Source organism: Danio rerio, chromosome 13 (genome assembly GCF_052040795.2).
Source record: "Danio rerio strain M-AB ecotype USA chromosome 13, GRCz13ab, whole genome shotgun sequence".
In the NCBI taxonomy this organism is placed as follows: domain Eukaryota; kingdom Metazoa; phylum Chordata; class Actinopteri; order Cypriniformes; family Danionidae; genus Danio; species Danio rerio.
The window spans coordinates 48,730,719-48,749,835 of NC_141033.1; the positions used below are offsets into that span (position 1 = coordinate 48,730,719).

General features: G+C 37.1%; 1 long non-coding RNA gene across 1 annotated transcript in view; it reads left to right on the forward strand.

The window, feature by feature from the left end:
- The window catches only part of LOC137487442 (uncharacterized), a 112,642-nt gene that overhangs the window by 43,643 nt on the left and 49,882 nt on the right, over positions 1-19,117 (forward strand). Inside the window, exons 2-4 of the long non-coding RNA XR_015506392.1 lie at positions 5,890-5,970; positions 6,231-7,421; positions 18,912-19,014. This is a non-coding gene — a long non-coding RNA (uncharacterized LOC137487442). The remainder of the gene's footprint in view (positions 1-5,889; positions 5,971-6,230; positions 7,422-18,911; positions 19,015-19,117) is intronic.

Consider the following 19,117-nt stretch of genomic DNA (forward strand, 5'->3'; position numbering starts at 1 on the left):
ACAAAGGAAATCCCATCCAGAGGGGCCGGTGACAGGCTGTGGACAGACTCAAACTCTCTCTCTCTCTCTCTCTCTCTCTCTCTCTCTCTCTGTGTGCCCCTGTGGATATTACTCTATGCTCTCACTGTAAGACAGCCGTGAACACTTCATATGCACTATTGAACTCTAAACTCACAGTGGATATTGATGAAGCTCAGGTCACTGCTTAAACACACTTGAAATACACTGACAATGTTTAAACTATAGTCTAAGGTGGATATGCTGTGTAGTCAAATAATCTCCTCTAAGACAAAGTTTTTAACTCTTTTTGACTCTATTTAAGGCTTCCTTATCAAAGAATGTTTTTAGGCAACCTAGTATTTTCCTGGTACATGGGAACCAATGTCGCAGAATGGTGGCTGAGTGGTCACTGGTTCGAGCTGGGTCAGTTGGCATTTCTATGTGGAGTTTGCATGTTCTCCCCATGTTGGTGTGGGTTTCCTCCGGGTGCTCTGGTTTCCCCCACAGTCCACAGACATGCGATATAGGTGAAGTGGGTAAACTAAATTGGCCATAGTGAATAAATGTGTGTGTGAATGAGTGTGTATGGGTGTTTCCTAGTACTGGGTTGTGGCTAGAAGGGCATCCACTGCATAAAGCATATGCTGGAATAGTTGGAAAATAAATTAATGAATGGTAACAAACACAACCTCATGCTAATTTGCAATTTTTTTTTAATTTAGGGCGTACTCACAGTATACTATCCAAACCGTGCCCAGGCCCGTTTTCCGGATCGTTTGAGAAGTGTGAGTGCTCTGAATAGGGCTCAGGCCAGAGTGCGGTTCACTTGGGCTTTGCCGTGGTATGCTTGTAGTGTGAGTGCAAAACGCGCCTGAGCCCGAAACTGAAAGCGAGACATGACTTTTACGGTACTGTTTGATATGGATTTATTAATCATTCTTATTGTTCAATGAACGCAAACTGTCATAGTTTATAAAAGATACAAACCCCTAACTGCACGACAGCTGCACCTACAGCAAACCTCCTAATTTCTGCAGCACGAGGACTTTATGATTGTTTGTGAGCGTCAAAAGAGGCTGATCTGTTTGGCAAAATATTTGACTGCGTGTCACAGTGTAATGAAGTTTACGGCACTTTGGCCGCCGGGAAGAAGAAGGCGGAGAACCGACGCAGTTTTAAATTATTTATTAATAACAGGGACGGCAGCTCCATAACAAACGGACGGCAGCTTCTCATGGAGACTGCCGTCAAACTAAAAGCAAAAGTAAAACAATATGTCCGGGCCCGGTCCTCTCTCGGCTTCCTCTTCCATCATTCCTCCTCTTAAAGTCCAGAGCTCCCTCCGTGGGATTCGAGGCCAGTGAGCACCACAGGTGCATTCACTTACGTGGTGGCCTCATTCTGTTCCCACGGCTCTCGCCATGCCCCCTCGCCATGTCCCAAACGACTAAAACGATATAACCAAAGAAATCTCCACTGTGCTGAGCGAGAGCGCTTCTCTACTGAACAGCGCATCATCGATGAAGTAAACATGCTCAGGCCTGAATGTATAGCGAGTGCAAAAAATGTTTGCCTGGTTTTACAACAAAACTAGCCTAATGACCAGTCAAAACTAATCCAAAATTAGCCCAATAATATCAAAACTCAAAATATGTTATTATGCACAATATGCATTACACCAAAGTCCCTCTGAAAGGCACCTATGGTGAAAAATCAACTTTTCAAGCTGTTTAGACAGTCATAGGTTAAGGTAAAGTGTATAGTGATATGTAAAGTGATATAAACACACCCAGTCCTTTTTTTTTTCTTCTCCAGTTTAACAAAATAAAAACAGTGGACCAATTGGAGCGGTTTTCAAACCAACCGCAACTTGACGTAGGAGTGCTGTCTCCCCGCCCACCGAATTGATTGACAGCTACGTATTAACATGTCTCTATAGTGATTCAGTTTGCTAGGATCATCAATCATCATCAAATGTGATCAAGAGTGAGTTTTACAAGTTTAAAATGTTTTAAAACATGTGTAATGAATTCCTATGAACTAGCCACTAAACTGACAAAACTTATATTAGTTACGTTTTCTTGTGAGATTAAACTAAATAGTCCCTAAAAGTGAGTGATAGTTAACCAAATCACGCCTATAGCTGCTTGTTTTCAATAAAAAAATAACAGTTCGATAATAATAATAAATAATCATAGGTTCCTTATATTTGATTTAATTTGGTCTGTTTCTTTGACAGTTGTTGGCTGTGAAATAGTTGAAATAATATGCTGTAGTGATACGGAACTTTAATATGCAACTACTTTGTGAAGTTTCATAAACTAATTTCGAGAGGAGTACGTGATATGATAGAGCACTGCTGGCCACTCATCTGTAATCAGAAATAATTCAATCAGAGTGATCCTAGCTTACTATAAATGGGTAATTTTCTCCTTACTGCTCTATCTTTGTTTTGGAAGAATCCCCCCTTCTAACCCATCTCCTCCTTTTCCACCCTTTTATAAAGGGGGAGCTATCGAGACCTTCCTGATCTCGGATACCCTAATATGCTTATTGACCTGGCGGGAACCCTGGGCTCAAATATCTCCAAGCTCAAGGTTCTCTCCCGGGAGAGCATGCCAAATCTGCTATAAATGCTAAGCATATCTAAGTGCGAGCTCTTGAAATGTGTTTATCTGAATGTCAGCTTATTATAGCATTTGTTGGCTTGTTGTTTTGGCTTATAGATCTTATGAGCTTTAAGGATTTATTACCTTGGGTAGATGCAAGTCATTCCATGTGGTTTTATTTTACGTATGTATTTAGAAGTACTTAAAGTGGCTTCAAATTTCTAGCAAGATCTAAAAACGCTAATTAGCTAATGTTACTGGGATTTCTGTGCATCCACAAAAGTAGGGGGATAAGGTGTTAAAATATATCCTTAACTTTAACTTTGGTTGTTAATTCAGTTCTGCGCATATGCAAGATTATAGGTAATGATGTTTCTCACACAGATTGATCATGTTATTCATCAAGATGCTTCATCTTAAACACAATTCATTACGTTTTATTAATCACCAAAATCTGAATTTCAGCCTAAAATATTCTTTAACTTTCTACTGAAGAAAATAGACAGTGTTACTCATCAGAAGAGTAAAGCAACAGCAAATTTCTGTTTTTGGCTGAACCCTCACTTTAAGTCTGGTAGCTAACTAAGACCAGAAACCTATGTTAGCATCTTTTAATCCATTTTTCCTCCAGCAGGGAACTTTTATGCACATTCCATCCAGCTCGGAAAGTTGGACTGTCCGACTTCCTACTTGGAACAGTGTAATAAAACGCCACTTGAAGTTGGACTTCTAACTTGGAAACTCATTCGGAAACCTAAAACTCTGATTTTGCAAGATGCAGATGTCTGACGTAATGAACAGGATATAAATCTATTTGACAAATACATGTTGCATAGCATTGCTTTGCATTGGCTTTGAATAGAATTGTTACAATTTACATTTACTTCTTTATATACATTTGAAGTCAGAATTATTTGCCCCCATTTGAATTTTTCTTTTTCTATTTTAAATATTTCCCAAATGATGTTTAACAGAGCAAGGACATTTTCACAGTATGTCTGATAATATCTTTTTATTCTGGAGAAAGTCTTATTTGTTTTATTTCAAGCAGTTTTTCAATTTTTTGAGGTCAAAATTATTAGACCCTTTAAGCTGTATAGTTTTTCGATAGCCTACAGAACACACTTCTGTACTTGTATCCTTATACAATAACTTTCCTAATTACTCTAACTTGCCTAGTTAACTTAATTAACCTAGTTAAGCCTTTAAATGTCACTTTAAGCTGTATAGAAGTGTCTTGAAAAATATCTAGTCAAATATTATTTACTGTCATCATGGCAAAGATAAAATAAATCCGTTATTAGCAATGAGTTAATAAAACTATTATGTTTAAAAATGTGTTAAAAGAATCTTCACTCCGTTCAACAGAATTTGGGGGTAAAAAAATAAACATGGGCGCTAATAATTCAGGGTGGCTAATAATTCTGACTTTTACTGTATATTATATATAAGTCAGAAGTATTAGCCCTCCTGAATTATTAATAGTTTTAATGACTCATTTCTAATAACTGATTAATTTTATCCTTGCCATGATGACAGCACATAATGTTTTACTAGATATTTTTTTAAGATACTACTATTCAGCTTAAAGTGACATTTAAATCCTTAACTGGGTTAACAAAGTCACAGAAAGTCACATAAGGTCACTCAAGACTTTAATATTCGGTTAGATTTAGCTTGTGATCACAGGTGACCAAAATTCAATGTCTAGCCAGCGTCTAAGGACAACGTTGTTTTAATGTCCAATAACAATGTCAAATGACATTGATATTTAGTTGATTTTAGATTGTGTTTGAAAGTGACCTGAGTCCAACACCAACATCTTTAACCAACTTCATATTGATGTCAAATTCTGACGTTTATTTGTCAGGTATGGCAACCTAAATCCAACATCTAATAGATGTCATAATGATAATTATCCACACATAGTCAATCTGTAACATCATTAGATGTTGATATTTGGTTGGTTTTAAGTTGGACATGAGTCATTCACGTCGACTTGATTTTTGATTTTGACGTCAACCTGATTTTCATTTCCAAACAAAATGCAATGTCCCCATGACATACAACGTCAATATGACGTCATGTTGATGTCCTGACTCCTGTGCCTGCTAGGGTTAATTAGGCAAGTTAGGGAATTAGGCAAGTCATTGTACAATGATGGTTTTGTTCTAGACAATCATAAAAAATAATTGTTTAAGGAGGCTAATAATATCGACCTTAAAACGGTTAAAAAACGCTTTTATTCTAGCCGAAATAAAACAGAATGAGACTTTCTCCAAAAGAAAAAAAATATTACAGGAAATACTGTGGTTTCTCGTTAAAAGCAAGTGTTACATTCTAAAAATAGGTGCAATCTGCGAAGTGGTCCGCTTTATTTTTTCCAATAATTCGAGATGTTTTGAGGCTGTAAAACCCCTCACTACACTATTCTCTGATATAGGCAATAACATTTTCACACTTTTCTCTCTTGTTTAAACACTTGCGCTACTTCTACCTTCCTTTAGCATGTCCAGAAGTCCAAATTTTGTTTGATGGTTAGCATCTTTCTCTGCCTTCCTTTTAGACTTTAAACATGGCATATCGATCATTGATAGAGAGTGTTCTCACATATAATATTGTTTCATGGTTTGGTAATACAACACTTAAACTGATGAAGAAATGATCGCAAATTATCAATCAGGCAAATAAGATGATCATAAACAACATTCACTGCAGATTCTATTTGACTTCTACATGGGAAAAAACAGCAGTTCTGATTTTTAAAGATAATACACATCCCCTTCACTCAGCTTTTGAATAGTTGCCATCAGGACGCAAGTTTCGAATTTTTAAAACCCAAAGATTTGCATATAAAAAGTAATTTATCCCAATTGCAGTTGTCCTTAATCGGATCACTGTTTGAAGTGAATGGATTGGTTGTCAAGAATGATGTGCAGTAATATGTGTGGGGCTAATTTGGTTTTTAAATTTTTAGCTTGTGTTGTTGTCTTGATGAGTGTTGTCATTGTGTGGTTGTTGTATTTATGCAATTGTTGTCTTAAATCCAGTGTTAAAGACAAATTTCCTTTCTGTGCCAAGCAAAACGGACAACAACGTTTAAATTAAACTAAACTTTTGTGTGCTACCGTGGCTGCCTTTCATAATGCAGAATGTTTCGTCGACATTATGGCGTTTGTTGGGGAGAAAACTTGCAAACATACAGTACTTCAGAAATACACTGCTAGTGATCAAAGATTTATGTCAATTTGGCAAGCTGAACACATTCTGTACTGCACAGGAGACACAGCACGGAGGAGACTAGAGCCAATCAGGATGTGTAGAGACTGCGAAAAGACAAAACTCTGCGAGACTGTGAAAGGTAAAATTGCTTGCTCTGCTAAACATTATTTGTCAAATAAAAAAGACAGGATGATAATTTTGACTTCAATTGTGCAAACATTCACACTGCAAAAAACAAAGGATTACAAATAATAAATTTAAGACAATTAAGTTCTCAAGATTTGTGTCGATTCAGCTCATTTCAAGTAGTTTGAACTAGCATATATATATATATATATATATATATATATATATATATATATATATACATGTATAATTTAATTTTTTTTTGGTGTGCAGAAACACTACTCGCTCGCATACCAGGAAGCCGAAATTGTGACCTCTGAACTCGTCCAACTATTCATCACGAACTGCCTCGTCTCAGTTCGGATGGGTTCGCCAGCTGTGAAACATGCGCACACACAAGCATCTGTGACCCATCTGCACACAGCGAGTCTTGGGGGCCGTTTATCAAACACTGGAGACACTGAGACTAACTTTCATACACACACACACACACCCCAAACTCTCTGCTGCTCTTTTGTCCGCTTGTATATTTTACTGGGTTACATTGCAACAGCATATAAAACAAATTAATAATCGCAAAAATGAGGTAAACAGACATTGAGACATTTCCTTTGTGATGTTTACATTTATTCATTTAGCAGATGCTTTTACCCAAACTCATTTACAAATGAGGAAAGCACAAGCAATTTGTCATAAATCATTACGTTGGCTTAACTGTTATTAGACATTATTTTTGGGGGAAAACAAATTTTCAAGCAATATCCATCCTCAATGTTACCCTATTCTGGTTCCTTTCTAATTTCTCTAACATACACTCATCGGCCACTTTATTAGGTACACCTGTGCGACTGCTCGTAAACGCAGATTTCTAATCAGCCTGTCACATTACAGCAACTTAATGCATTTAGACATGTAGACATGGTCAAGACGATGTGCTGCAGTTCAAACCGAGCATCAGAAAGGGGAAGAAAGGGGATTTAAGTGACTTTGAACATGGCATGGTTGTTGGTAGCAGCCGGGCTGGTCTGAGTATTTCAGAAACTGCTGATCCACTGGGATTTTCATGCAAAACCATTTCTAGGGTTTACAGAGAATGATCCGAAAAATTTTGTTAATATCTAGTGAGCGGCAGTTCTGTGTAAGCGCAAATGCCTTGTTGATGCCTGAGGTCAGAGGAGAATGGCCAGACTGGTTCCAGCAGATAGAAAGGCAACAGTAGCTCAAATAATTTAATGTTACCAGAAGTACGTATGGCTTGAGTTTCGTCTTTAAAACGAATGCTATGGGGTGGTATGACGCAGCTTCTTTTCTTGCTCACCATCTGACCCGCTTAACCCCGTACGGACAGCTTTCCTGCTGTTACCAGTTTGTCCAGTTACCGCGCTATATACGTCGGCAAACTTGAAATGCAGTCGACCATGAAGACAGGGTTCGATTCTGGTGAAGAATGTTTCCAGAAAGCAGGTAAGACAAAAACAGAAGGCAGAAAATTAAACAAACAAGTAAATAACAAGGCAAAAATGTGGTAAATCTGAAAACGTGGTAAAAATCAGATGAGGGCAATTGGATTGCTTTTAAAAACTGTCGGTTGGGTGTTGAGAAGTGGGTGGGTGCATCAGTTTGTGCTTTTGAAAACACTATTGGTTGGGCTTAGAGAGGAAAGAGAGTGGGTCATTCAGTCAGTCAACAGCGGCCTCTGGTGGATTTACACAAGAACAGCAGGTGCGAAAAAAAAAAAAGTGGCTGCTGGGACGTAATTGCCGCTCTCCAGAAATGTATAGGGGGACGTTTTCAGGATGAGTATGGGTTGGTATGAATTATGTTCTCTTTTTTCCAGTAACACTCATTCCAGAAATAATTTTACCCATTCATTATTTCCTTTTAAAGTAAACATTTTAAAAGACTAGCAGTGGGCGGAGCTAAACATCTCTTTCTGTTCATTGGAATTGCATTAAACAAGATTGTTTTAAAAATCAATCGAATTATTGTGAACAGATGGATTTAACATAAGCAACTGATTTCGATTTACAGGTTGAAGCTCACAACAAATCTGTCTTTAAAGGCTTATCAGCTGAAGTTAAAAATTAATATCTCTGTCCATATAAAGAATGCAGCTTCCAATAAGTGCTTTGCAGCATCTTTTCCTTGGAAATAATGTCGCCAGGTTTTGTATTGATTGGCATACATGGGGAACAGAAAACAAGAAGTGTAATAATAACAGATTCTTTTTCTTAGTACTATGGTCTGATTATATACAGTAACTCTGTGCCCTTTTGACTTACAGGCATGATATTTCCTTTTGGAAATGCAAATTTAGTTTCATTATTCATCTCCATGCTGACAGCATCATACAAGGAAGTGAGCCTGATTTTGCTGATGCCTTCCAATCTTAGTAGCTATATGAGGATATTTAACCACACTATAATTTCGATAGTTTTTATTTTCCTATAAATGTTATGTAGCATAGTTAATTTCACTGTTCAATTTTACACTTCATTAAAATGTAAGCTTACCTTTTTTTTGTTGCAGTTACCATTAAACTTTTAATGACACCATGAGCCTCCAGTACTGATGTGTAGGTTTGGTTCACCGACTCGGTTAATGAAACACTTAAAATATCATCACTTCAGTAATCTTAGCGTTTCTCATGGACCAGTGTTTTTAATGTAAGCCTGTGGAAGTTGCTGTAATCTTCTGGAGTGCTCTCTTGAGTCAAATTATAATTCTCAATTTCAATTTTTTTTCCTAAATGAAGTCATTCTGGTCCCGAGTAAAGCTAAATCCAACCAAATTCAGCAAACACTTGCAGAAACCAAACCCTCCCACAGATGGAAAAGCTTTTTGGTCCGGCTTAAATCCAGGTTGTGTTTGGAATGGCTAAAAGGACAAAGATCCTCCACGGGTCACGAGTGAGGAAAAAAACCTGCTCTCCTCTGCTTAATCAAGTGTAATTGCGTGTTGTGTTACGTGCCATGAACTGCGTCTAAATTGTCAGTCGTATTTCTTCAGGCATTTAATCTGATTATATAGCCATGTCTGTATGGCTTTTGCTAGAATTTAGTGTGGTTTCTTTGCGGCGAAGGACTGATGTTAAATGGATAGAACAAAAAATGATAGAAAAGAAGAAAGAAAAAAGGAAGAAAGACATAGCTAGAATACAATCGTGGCTAGATGGTTAGATAGATAGATAGATAGACAGACAGACAGACAGAAATATAGATAGATAGATATATAGATAGATAGATATATAGATAGATAGATAGATAGATAGATAGATAGATAGATAGATAGATAGATAGATAGATAGATAGATGGATGGATGGATGGATGGATGGATGGATGGATGGATGGATGGATGGATGGATGGATGGATGGATGGATGGATGGATGGATGGATGGATTGAATAACAGATAGATAGATAGATAGATAGATAGATAGATAGATAGATAGATAGATAGATAGATAGATAGATAGATAGATAGATAGATAGATAGATAGATAGATAGATAGATAGATAGATAGATAGATAGATGGATGGTTGGATTGAATAACAGATAGATAGATAGATAGATAGATGATAGATAGATAGATAGATAGATAGATAGATAGATAGATAGATTGATAGATAGATAGATAGATAGATAGATAGATAGATAGATAGATAGATAGATAGATAGATAGATAGATAGATAGATAGATAGATAGATAGATAGATAGATAGATAGACAGACAGACAGACATGGAAATAAAGTAAGAACGTCTGTATGGGTTTGCTATAATTTAGTGTGGTTTCTTGGCCGTGGAGCTCTTTGGATTTCCTCTGAGAACCTGTTGGATCAGAGTGTCCATTCCAATCTTATTCCTCTCACTCGATTTTCATAACTAATTCCAAATGTGGCCGATCCCACTCCCAAACGTCCTGCTCACACACCCTGCTCGGAGGTTTTTGGGGCGGTGGGTTAATCAGAAGCAGGTTTGTGAGTCTGTCTACGCCCTTACAGTGGGTCGCACTCACGTAAACATGCTGGACGGCGATGGAGAGCTTTTAGATGGATCACATGTGCGATGAAGCCTTTTTTTTCTCTTTTTGGAAAACAGTCAAAAATGAATCCTCAGCACACACACACACACACACACACACGCACACACACACATAAGCACAATGATTGCTGGGACACATTTCAACTCACACCCACACATCCATCAGAGTTCAATCTGTTCATGTTTAATATCAACATTTTGACAACATATAAAATGCAAATCCCTGATAGATAAACAGAGCTTTCTACAGGAACATCCATCTGCAGATAGATAGATAGATAGATAGATAGATAGATAGATAGATAGATAGATAGATAGATAGATAGATAGATAGATAGATAGATAGATAGATAGATAGATAGATAGATAGATACTGTAGATAGATAGATAGATAGATAGATAGATAGATAGATAGATAGATAGATAGATAGATAGATAGATAGATAGATAGATAGATAGATAGATAGATAGATAGATAGATAGATAGATAGATAGATAGATAGATAGATAGAAAAAAGAAAGAAATAGAAGGATAGAACAATAAAAATTTTAAAAGAAATAGAGAGATAGATGGAGATAAATATTCATGCATATATAAAAAAAAATTCATAGAAAGAAAGAAAAAAGAGAGACAGACAGATAAATAGATCGATAGTGTCTGTGATCAGTCATCATACTGTATCTCTGGACTGAAGCACACAGCAGAGCATCTGTTGATTCTGCACTTTCACTCTTCTTCTTCTGTCCCCCATTCTTCCCTTGTTCACTGCAGCAGATATTTCCTGTATCCTGCAATGACTGCAGGCTGCACTGTTTCTCATCTGCCCTTATTCTGTGGCTCAGTCAAATTACAGTGAGAGTTTTTGAATTCAGTTTTTCCCTTTTCAAATCTGCAGTGGTACAACACTCGTTTTACCTGTGCACCTGTTGGTGCATCATGAGTATGGATATGATATCAATATGTAATTATCTCTAATCAAACTCCCAGTTCTTTCTTTTTTCTTTCTTTTGTTCATTTGTTCTTTTTCATACTTTTGTTTGTTTGTTTGTTTTTCGTTGTTTCTTTTATTAGTCTGTTCATTTGTTTGTTAGTTATTTTTTATTATTTTTTACTGTTCTTTGTTCATTAGTACATTTCTTGTTCGTTCATGCTTTCGTTTGTTTGTTCATTCATTCGTTTGTTCATTCTTTCTCTCTTTTTTCCTTTGTGTCTTTTTATGTTGGTTCATTTGTTCCTTGTTCGTTCATGATTTTGTTTGTTCATTTATTTGTATATTCTTTCCTTTGTTCACTCCTTGTTCTTTTGTTTATTCATTAGTTTGTTTTTTCTTTCTTTCTTTCTTTCTTTCTTTCTTTCTTTCTTTCTTTCTTTATTTCTTTCTTTCTTTCTTTCTTTCTTTCTTTCTTTCTTTCTTTCTTTCTTTCTTTCTTTCTTTCTTTCTTTCTTTCTTTCTTTCTTTCTTTTAGATGTTTACATTTCTGTTCATCATTGCAGTCCTTCAGTGAGATTAATGACCCAATTATAGAATAATTCAATCATGATGCTGCTGTCTCAGCACAAAGCCTTTAACTGTGTGTGTGTGTGTGTGTGTGTGTGTGTGTGTGTGTGTGTGTGTGTGTGTGTGTGTGTGTGTGTGTGCGTGCGTGTGTGTGTGTGTGTGTGTGTGTGTGTGTGTGTGTGTGTGTGTGTGTGTGTGTGTGCGTGCGTGCGTGTGTGTGTGTGTGTGTGTGCGCGCGCGTGTTTGTCAGTGTCAGTGTGAGTGTATGATTCAGTGATGTTAGATTAGCCATACAGTATGTGTGCACAGATGCAGAGCTGTGTGTTTTTTCTAATTCAGTCTCTTTACTAAACATCAGGCTCGTGCAGGGGGTTGTGGGATAGACAGCGGAATAAGTAATAAGAGCATCTTAAAATGTAAAATTATTCAACTTAATGCTTATGAGGTGAAGGCTAGCCAAGGTTGAGAATCAGGCTGTGGTTCACTGAGATGTCAAGTGCTGTTTGGGCTTTCACTGGGAAACGTAGACACCATGTTAAGAATATTGGTGTGGTAATAAAGAATGTGTTATAACAATACAAAATTATTATTTTTTGGGTGACTTTTTTTTTTTTTTTTGCAGTGTAGCAAAGTGAATTTATCACTTTATATTCAATTCTATTTTATTATTTTTTTCTGTTTTTCTGCTATGAAAGGGATGTCATAGTTGCAATATTAAAATAATAAAAGAAAATAAATAAAAAAATGAATTCAATTAAATTAAAATGTACATAAATAAATGTGATGTGTATGTTACGATTGTATCATTTTGTTATGGTTTTGATTGTTAAATATTTAGCCTAAAAATAAGGGCAGCACGGTGGCTCAGTGGGTAGCATGATTGCCTCACAGCAAGAAGGTCGCTGGTTTGAGTCCCGGTTGCATGTTCTCCCCGTGTTGGCGTGGGTTTCCTCTGAGTACTCCAGTTTCCCTTTCAGTCCAAAGACATGCGGTACAAGTAAATTAAATAAGCTAAATTGGCCGTAGTGTATATGTGGGAATGCAAGAGTGTGTGGGTGTTTCCCAGAGTTGGGTTGTTTCTGGAATGAGATAGATAGATAGATAGATAGATAGATAGATAGATAGATAGATAGATAGATAGATAGATAGATAGATAGATAGATAGATAGATAGATAGATAGATAGATAGATAGATAGATAGATACGGACGGATGGATAGATAGACAGACAGACAGACAGACAGACAGACAGACAGACAGACAGACAGACAGAGAAAAAAGAAAGGAATGAAGGAAGGATGTTTCCCATTGTTGGGTTGTTTCTGGAATGAGATAGATAGATAGATAGATAGATAGATAGATAGATAGATAGATAGATAGATAGATAGATAGATAGATAGATAGATAGATAGATAGATAGATAGATAGATAGATAGATAGATAGATAGATACGGACGGATGGATAGATAGACAGACAGACAGACAGACAGACAGAGAAAAAAGAAAGGAATGAAGGAAGGATGTTTCCCATTGTTGGGTTGTTTCTGGAATGAGATAGATGGATAGATAGATAGATAGATAGATAGATAGATAGATAGATAGATAGATAGATAGATAGATAGATAGATAGATAGATAGATAGATAGATAGATAGATAGATAGATAGATAGATAGATAGATACGGACGGATGGATGGATAGATAGACAGACAGACAGACAGACAGACAGACAGACAGAGAAAAAAGAAAGGAATGAAGGAAGGATGTTTCCCATTGTTGGGTTGTTTCTGGAATGAGATAGATAGATAGATAGATAGATAGATAGATAGATAGATAGATAGATAGATAGATAGATAGATAGATAGATACGGACGGATGGATAGATAGACAGACAGACAGACAGACAGACAGACAGACAGAGAAAAAAGAAAGGAATGAAGGAAGGATGTTTCCCATTGTTGGGTTGTTTCTGGAATGAGATAGATAGATAGATAGATAGATAGATAGATAGATAGATAGATAGATAGATAGATAGATAGATAGATAGATAGATAGATAGATAGATAGTTAGATAGATAGATAGATAGATAGATAGATAGATAGATATGGACGGATGGATAGATAAACAGATGGGTAGACAGACAGACAGACAGAGAAAAAAAGAAAGGAAGGAAGGAAGGATGTTTCCCTTTGTTGGGTTGTTTCTGGAATGAGATAGATAGATAGATAGATAGATAGATAGATAGATAGATAGATAGATAGATAGATAGACAGACAGACAGACAGACAGACAGACAGAGAAAAAAGAAAGGAAAGAAAGAAAGAAAGAAAGAAAGAAAGAAAGAAAGAAAGAAAGAAAGAAAGAAAGAAAGAAAGAAAGAAAATTTTAATTTTAAGTAAATTTTGGGTGGATGGATGGATCAAACAATAAATCAAAGATAGAAAGAAAGAGACAGACAGACAGAAAATAAGTCTTCATATTTATGACTTGTGTCATGTCATGATTATGAATGTTTAATGACAGTCTTATGAACACCCCCTTCAAGCAAATTGCTACAGATTACTAGTATGATTACTGTACTCTATTGTTATTTTCCCTGTCAGCATTTTTAAAAAGCTTAATAACTCAGCACTTTTGAATGATATGATGGCTTTATTGACGGCGTATTGAAAGCAGTAAGAGAGCAGTCTGATAAACACGCTGCTGTCTATTTTACAGACACATTTCTAAAGTGGCAGACAGACACAGACCTCTGGCGTTTTGGACGGATTGAGCGTATTTCTTCTGCACCGCTGGACATGAACAGTCAGGCCAGTTAAAGGTCACTGGATTTCATTCACAGCGTAAACAAGGACAGGATCTCTGTCAAACTTTATCTATAGAGCGTTTGAGAGCGACTTCATAAACTCTAATCATTTTCCCCTGACTCCAAACAGTGGCTTATACTTGCAAAACAAGATATTGCTGTGCATTAAGAAAAGGCAGACAGAGTTGAAGGCTGAAACCAAGACTTCACGCTGGGCAAATACATAAACATTAGCTTTTACTTGCAAGAAAAAAAAAAAAAAAAACAGACAGGAGAGACGTCTCTGAAGGGTTTCTTTCCTTTCTCCCATTGAAAATCAATACAGCTCAAGGCATAATTCCTGCATTCACAATCACTGTTTGTTCACAAACATGTTCTAAGATTAACATGCGTCACACTTGTGGATGTAAATAGTTTTTTTTTCTTTAAAATAGATCATTCATTCAATCATTTCCCTTCGGCTTAGTCCCTCATCAAGGGTCGCCACAGCAAGATTAACCGCCAACTTAACAAGCAAATGTTTTACACAGCGGATGCCTTTCCAGCTGCAACCCAGTTCTGGGAAACACCAATAAACACTCACATTCACACACATATACCACAGCCAATTTAGTTTATTCAATTCACCTAAAGTGCATGTGTTTGGACTGTGGGGTAAACCGGAGCACCCGGAGGAAACCTGCGCCCAGGGGCGGACTGTAGGGAGCACCAAGACATTTCCCGTTGGCCTGACAGGCAATCTGCTGATCATTTTCATGACAGGTTATGTTGTCTAGGTAACATCAAGTTATGACAAATACATTAAGTTATGAAGACAGGTTGTGATGTATTTGTTTATATCAAGCTGTCATAACAAACAATGTCATCTTTGCATTTAAAAGGCCATAACTGAGCCAATGACACAAATTATAAAAAGCATAAGCATGAATAAAATTTCATTCACATTCATGATATTCATGACAGTGTTATGAACAACCCTTCAAGTAAAGTGTTATGTTATGTTCCTGGGGTACATATGTCTGTGTTTTTTGTGTAAAACAAATGCTACAGGGGGGTATTTCAGTACCAGGATGGCTGTTCTGGCATTACTGGTTTGCTCGGCAGCTCCTGAGCGTAATGGAAATTGAGTCCAGTGAAAGACGGTTCTAGAAAAAAAAGTAAAATCAGTGTACAGTAGCTACATGCAGCTACCATGTTTTTTGATTTGTTTATATACATTTAGACAAAAAAATAGCAATATTTTACCTTCAGAAGTGGAATCATCCAAAATTTGTTGGAATAAATTTGAATTTTTAGTTGCAGCACGTAAACCATTTATTATTCTGACCAATTGTATATTTTTTTTTAGAATAAATGTTTTAAATAACAATATTTGTATTTTAGTTTTGGAAAAAGGTTATCAGACCTTTATAGCGTAATAGAAATATTAATATTTTACCCATACTCATACTTTTATTTTTCCATTTTTATTTATTTATTTATTATTTTTTGTTTCCTTATGGCAGTTGTTTAGCTGTTTTTCCACCACAGACTCATTGGGAAAATGTGCCCAGGGATACATTTTTGAGAACTGAGAAATAAGCTCCTGGGGTATATATTGCTGCATTTTTTTGTATAAATCAAATACTACAGGGCGGTATTTCAGTACAAGGATGGCTTTTATGGCATGACTGGTTTGCTCGGTAGCTCCCGGAGTGCATCGGAAATTATGTCCAGTGTAGGATAGTTCCAGAAAGTGTGAAAATGTGGAAGAATTATGCTGCCATGATGCCTTTTTTATTCTAGTTTGCTTTTAAAAACAATATCGGTTGGCTTTGGGGAAGGGAGTGTCTGGGTCATCTATTATCAATCGGATGTATTATGTGCATTATGATATTATGCACCTTAATTCGAGAATGACATTAAAAATTTTACATTTTATATATTTAGCATTTTTTTGTTTCTTTATGGCAGTTGTTTAGCTGTTTTTCCACCACAGGCTCGTTGGGAAAATGTGCCCAGGGATAAATTTTTGAGAACCGAGAAATATGTTCTCGGGTACATATGGCTGCGTTTTGTGTGTAAAGCAAACGCTACAGGGCGGTATATTAGTTCAAAGAAGGCTTTTCTGAATGACGTTAAAAATTGCAGAAATCAAAACAGCGCCCTCTGGGGGATTTATGAGAAATGGCACGTTAAAAAAACATGCCCTTTTAACGTATTTAAGCTTGTCATATATGTACACGGCACCCTCTAGTGAATTTATGAAAACAAAAACTGCAAGAACGATTCTCAAACATTTTTCCCTTACATAGTTGTAAAAAAAAAAATGTTTGTACTTTTGTACAATCTTATTTTAGTCAAATTAAATCATGTAAATTCTTAAATCTTAAATCAACTGCAAACGAACTATTCGCCAAGCTCATTTCTGACTCTCCTTTAGTTCTCAATAAGTCTTTTCTGACTTCCAATTATTGAATAGTTTGTGAGCACAAACCACACACACATTCTTCACCTGAAGACACACATGTACCACCCAGCGTGAGAACATTCTTCTGGACTTCTCAGTTTTTCTCCTCCTCCATCGTTCTCATGGTCCAGGCGTCTCCAGCTGTTTCTAATACTCCTCTCAGTCATGCTGGATGCTTTGGAGCTATATGATTACAGCTGCGGGAGTGTGTGCGTATATGTGTGTGTGTTTTAACCATATGTTCCCATCTGGCTCTTACTCAGGGGAAGTGGAGCCGCTCTTAAAGATGTTGGCTCAGGTCTGGTGTTTCACTGCGTTCATTCCTGCGTCCAGGCGCAGTAAAGCGTTTGATTGACGGAGGAAGCAGGAAACTGTTTTTCTTTCTTCCTTCGGGTTTTCCATATAGAGATGCTGATTCAGTGGTTTAAGGCGAGACACTACAGACAGTTTTTTTTATGAGGTTTTTGGGATCCATGGCTTGTCATGGTGCTTTTTTCTTCAGTCAGTTGTAAAGAAAACACAGAAAATAGACTTTTAAAGGCCCTGTGACATCAAAATAAACTTGTTTAAATGTTAGTATCAGTCTGTTAAGTCTATTGATAAGCTAGTGTGCTCCAAAATGTGCATTTAGAAGATATAAACATCAAAAACATCAAAAACATCACAAACTTTAGTTTGTCACTTCCGCCTAAATAGATCAGTGCTTTTTATCTGACATCACTTCATATTTCAGCTTCTCAAATGTTCTGACCAATCAAATGCTCTCAAGTATCTGACATGCCCCGCCCCCTTCAGGTTGCATTTTATTTGCTTTTTATTTGATGTGCTTGAGCTCAACCACTCTCACTGACAGAGCTATGATAAAAACGAAATGCCATTGGCTGTTTTTTTTAAAAGGGGAGGAGCTATTCTGTCCCAACCTCTCTTCTTGTTTTAGTTGACATTACGTCAAACATCGAATAAAACCTGCACATTTCAGAGCACTTCATGGGACCTTTCAAGTGATTCTCTTACACATCTGTAACAATCTGTGCCTATATATTTAATTTGCAACATACACTCACTGGCCACTTTATTAGGTACACCTTACTAGTACTGGGTTGGACCTCCTTTTTTTCTGATTTGGCCTAATACCACTGAGTCTAGAAAAGATACGTGTTCATCTCTCCCAATGGTGCGTTGTCATCTGGAAGATCATTTTGCTCATCTGTCTGTGAAAGATTCCCTGTCGAATGTTAGAATGGCATGCAGCAGATGTTTTTGCGATGTTCATGAAACATACAGACTGTCAGCGCCGAGCGTGTTTGATCATCGCTAACATTCATTCTTGCATTGGTCTGATGGTATGAGATCTCAGTCCTCGAGGGGATGATAGAGTTTCTCTGTGTCTGAGCCATTAAAGCAGATGGGATTGTATTGGGAAGTAGTGACCTTAAAGGGATAGATCATCCAAAAATGACAATTCTGTCATCCTATACTCACCCTATTACGTTATTCAAATCTTTATGCATTTCTTTATACTGAGAAACACAAAAGAAGATATTTTGAAGAAAGCTGGAAACCTGAAACCATTGACTTCCAGTGTTTTTTCATATTATGGAAGTCCAACCCAGGCTCATTCTGAAAATGTACCCCAATATACATTTCTGGGGATCACCAAACAAGTTCCAGGAGCTACATTTCTTTTGCAGTTTTTGTTTTTGCAAATCCACCAGAGGCCGCTTTGCATGCTTTTTCAGCATGTGCCATTCACGCCTGCTGTTCTCGAGTAAATCCACCAGAGGCTGCTGTCTACTGACTAACTAACCAATCGATGTGTACGCTTTTTCAGCAATTGTCAATCGCGCCTGCTGTTCTCTTGTAAGTCCACCAGAGGCTGCTGTCGACTTACTGACTGGCCAATCAACTGACTCACCCTCTTTCCTCCCTCGACCCAACCAATAGTGTTTTCAAAAGCACCGATTAATAAACCCCCCCCCCCCCCATTTCCCTAAACCCATCCAGACAGTTTTAAAAAGCAATGCAGAAAAAGAAAAGCACTCGCCTGCTTTTTACCAGGTTTTCAGATTTTACCACATTCTCACCATTATTTACTTGTTTATTTTCTTTTTGGCTTCTGTTTTTTGTCTTACCTGCTTTCTGGAACTGTTCTTTAGCAGACTTGAACCCTGTCGTCGTGGTCAACTCTGCATCTCAAGTCCGCCGTCCGCGAACTAACTGGACAAACTGGTAACAGCCGGAAAGCCATCCGTACGGAGGAAAGTGATAAGCTGGTAAACAAGAAAAGGAACGGCGTCATACCGTATCGATGTGTGAGAGATCTGCAGAGTGGATGGCAACATCAACAGCCTGAGGTATCAAGACA